The 4,329-nt window shown below is 33.6% G+C and overlaps 1 protein-coding gene and 1 long non-coding RNA gene across 2 annotated transcripts in view; both read right to left on the minus strand.

Annotated features, from left to right (window-relative positions):
• LOC106677165 (uncharacterized) overlaps positions 1 to 4,329 on the minus strand; it is a gene marked incomplete at its 5' end in the record, with an annotated part of 298,497 nt that overhangs the window by 204,733 nt on the left and 89,435 nt on the right.
• LOC136796225 (uncharacterized) lies at positions 2,771 to 3,299 on the minus strand. Its single transcript, XR_010843917.1, has 3 exons — positions 3,250 to 3,299; positions 3,095 to 3,176; positions 2,771 to 3,014 (listed from the first exon to the last, which is right to left on the minus strand). It is a non-coding gene; the product is annotated as an uncharacterized lncRNA (long non-coding RNA).

The following is a 4,329-nucleotide window of genomic DNA, read 5'->3' on the forward strand; positions in this document are numbered from 1 at the left end:
TAAAATATATACAAACAAAAGAATAGACAAGATGAACATAATCAAACTATCTGTATGAAAAATAAATAAATAAAATAACATAATGATAAAATAATATATACAATATTTACACAATCGACCTGAGGATCCCTGAGTCCACTCTATCCTGCACATGTGTGGGGTAGAGCAGAGCTCAAGAGATCCCAGCGCATCCCTCTCACCGCAGCACTGGTATCTCTGAATTAGCAAAGCAAAAAATCGTTTTATTTGTTTATTTAAAAAAAAAATACAAAAAATGGATCTATTTAAATAATTAAAAACACAGAGACAGTAGAAAAACATATGTCTGTTACTATTTACTGTCTCGGGATTTAGTCAGGATACCAGGATGATCGCTGAAGGCTTATTATCCACCTTAGAAGGCTTATTATTACTTATTATCCAAAAATAAGTTAATTAATTTATATTTAGTCCTGTAAAAATTATTATTATAATTAGATTCTTTTCCAAAGGATTGTTTTGTGTTTACCAGTTACCAATAAAATACTCTTATATTTATGAAATATTGTTACCATTAATTATATAATATAATAAGGGGTGGTATTGGGTGATATGATAGAATATAACTTACATCAAGGAACAAGGTGTTTATTTACAATGATTGATAGATGATGTTATTAAAATGATTAAAATGATCCAGATAAATGGTTGCCATAAAATATGATTATTACATTATTACTCATTGTTTAATTTATACTTATAGCTGTTGATTTGGATGATTCATGCAGTGGGATGTAGTTCCGTAGGTGTTGTCTCGTTCATAAGGGATATCCTAGTCTCTTGGCCCTACTTACGACTTTGTCTGGTCGAAGTGCATCTTCGTTCTTGTTTCTTCTGCTTCGCTCCAGGTCCTGTCTCTATTCTGTGTTTCCTGTACTTCTCTCCTCTCTCAAGCCTAGTCCTCTCTCATTCAAGTCTTCCTCTTCACTGCCCTTTTTCCTGCCCCTTTTCTCCCACTTCCCTTTTTGGGGCGTTATCTTATTTTTTAATCTAATTCCTCATTGCCATAGGTGACAGAACGCTCCCTAGATAGACGTACCCCTAGGCCCAAGAGGAGGTGGGAAAGTTTGACATGTCCAGGAAGGGCCTGCACCTGCTTAATTGTCTTCTGATCCTTCGTCAAAAACGGTCGTTTTTGTTGTAACACTTAAGTGTTAAGGCGGATCCACATGTTGGCCGCTCGCCAAGAATCGGAGGCTTGTACAAATGCTTGGTAAACAAAGAGCGGGCCATCCACATGTCAGTGTTATTCAGAGAGGCAAGCATGGCGGACGTACAAGTGGTTTCAGCCATTGCACTGGGATTATATTATTTTTATTACAAAAAAAAAATCAAAGGAAATTAAATATAAATAAATAAGATTAAAGATAAAACTTATTATAAAAATTAACTACAACCTCCTAACAGCTCTCAGTTGCAACTAGCCAAGAACAATGGTGGAGATGCTACACGAGCGCTCTCACGAACCCCTTTGATCTGTGGCCAAAAACCGACTCTCGGCGGATCGGCAACGAGCTTAGGCCAACTCGTACAAGCCGCCCATCCACATGCTCGTGCATGTCCGAGTTCGCCTTGGCTTGGCCAACATGTAGAGGCCCCTTTAGTAGATCTAATAAGGGACTCGTGTGGCAAACTGAACACAGATGTGTACATAACCAGGGAAACAGTGAAAGGTTCCCTGAAAGACACTTCACCCCGACCAAGTATGGATATAAGTACAGATGGCGCAAAACCTTAATAATATTCAGAATTGTTAAAAGGTCAATTATCACTGTGAATGCCTGTATCCAATTTTAACTAAAACACCTTAATATCAAAACCTGTAAAAATAATAAGTTATATGCTTCTAAAACAATGTTTTTAACAGGACAATAATATAAAACAACTATACAAAGGAAACTCAACAATAATATCAAACTATGGTATGGCATTGATCCCTCACATGTTAACTGAGCTCCTTCCAGTGTAGTCCGTTGTATATAGTTGCGAAGAGTTCTCCAATTAGAGCATTTAATAAACTGAGTAATTGCTCTGAAGAGCAGGTCCGCTGCCCAAAATATTTTATTATAATTTCACTATACTTTTGACAGGTTGTCGAGGAGTGAATGGTATCTTCCTTTTTATTGGAGTAACATAGCGGGCAATTATCGATATTATACACGGTTTCACACTTAAATTGTGTGATTATTACTGTAAAATCGATTACATCGATACCAAATCAAAATTATCTTTTAAATATAGAGTTTCTGTTATTACATAGGTTCAATGTAGGATATATAAAAAAAAAAATTATAATCTCATCAGTACTTTGTAAAGAAGTACTGTTACTATACCAACGGGTGTGCAAGGTGGTGATTTGGTCAGAATCACGCTCGACCACCAGATTTCTCCCCTATTTATGATGCTGGGTGTACCCTAGGAGGGCTCTACAACCCACAGGGTTGACTCACGGCTACAGTTCTACAGAAAACAATTTTCTGCCCAGCCCTCGGGTCCTAAGTATACACCTCATAAAAGCACGTACATTTACTTCAGTTAGCTATCTTAGGAAGGACTGTCTATATGAGTATTCCAAATATTCTTTTGTGAGCTTGCCATTTTAATTAAGTAAAAAATACTTTTTCTTTTTAAAAACTCGTTAGTTAATGAACTATAATTATGTACAGCCTGCAGATATACAGTAGAATAATTATATAAAAAACTAATTACAGTCGTTTATGTAACCTTTTGTTATCTTATGGTTTATAATAAATTTGAATAATGACTTCTGTGCAATGATCCACGTGGCAAATCATCTGAGCTCTTTGATATTTTATTCCTTATTGGAATAATAATTTTTTTTTTTATTATTATTACTAATAAGCTATACTAATGACTAAATAATTCAAAAACACTATCCAAAATTATAGTCTCAAAACATTTATTTCATTCACACGTCCAACGTTTCGGCCAATTCGGCCATCTTCAGGGACAATCTATTACAAAAGTTTCCATTATTTATATGATCCTACAATCAATTCAATTATTTAACATTATAATTCACAATTCACCTTACCTCAAATTACTATGAGACATATCATCCAACCATTTAAAAAAACTCCATACAGGCCATTCTGCCCAGGTCAAAACATTAATATCTATGAACAACATTAAAACCATTAGGTAAACTTATTTTTTGTTAATCAGTATATCTCACATTTGTTTAATTACCTAATATGTCAAAATTACATTAAAAATCACAGTCAAATTATTTCTCTTTTTCACTATTTATACACTTTTATTATAACCTCACTTGTAACCTCCCTTTACTCAGTTTAAGCATTTAAAAAATTATTTATCATAATTACATTTTTGTCACTTTTTCTCTTTATTACATTAGTAAAAATCCTATCAAGGCTAACTGTAATTATCCATATATAAATTATCCTATATTATTTATAAGTTAATCTTACTTAATATCTCTGCATAATGTTGATTTAAATTCCTCGTATCTGTTTTGAAGTTTACTGTGTAATCAATATTTTCAGATATGTAAATGGCTTCCAGTATTTTCCTTTTGTATGTATTATTCTCTTTATGTAAAATGAGTGTATTTTTAAAATCAAAATTATGTTGGTTTTTGGTTGCATGTTGGACTAGTGCTGTGCTGTTATTTAGTAAACAATTACCAGTCTCAAGAAAGAAATTTAAAGATTATAAATATACTAATGACTTTAATTTCTCTCAATATATACTAATTGCTGTTTGCAAAGCCAATAACTAAGATACCGTTACTTTGCTTCGTGGAACAACTAACAAAGCAAGTTTATTTATTTTAATTGTTATTTTTAAGTTATTTTAACGGTATGTCATTTTAATAGTTAATAGTTATTTTATATATTTTTTTAATTGTAGCCTTCAGTCAACTCCTTGGGTTCTGAAGGTCTCCCCAGCCTCTTAAATTGGGCAATAATCTGGCGGTCGAGCGTGATTCTGACCAAATCACCTCCTTGCACAACCGTTGGTCTAGTAATGCAACCTTACAGAGTACTGGATCCTTGCCCCTTCATGGGTTGTAGCGGTAGATAATTTTTTTTTTTTTTTTAAATATAAAGTAGTCTGATTATGTTCATCTTGTCTATTCTTTTGTTTGTATATATCCTTCGTCAAAAACGGTCGTTTTTGTTGTAACACTGTTAATTGTTAATTGTAAGTGTTAGTAGATCTAATAAGGGACTCGTGTGGCAAACTGAACACAGATGTGTACATAACCAGGGAAACAGTGAAAGGTTCCCTGAAAGACACTTCACC

Source organism: Halyomorpha halys, unplaced genomic scaffold, assembly GCF_000696795.3.
Source record: "Halyomorpha halys isolate HHAL.00 unplaced genomic scaffold, Hhal_1.1 Scaffold89.1, whole genome shotgun sequence".
Lineage (NCBI taxonomy): Eukaryota > Metazoa > Arthropoda > Insecta > Hemiptera > Pentatomidae > Halyomorpha > Halyomorpha halys.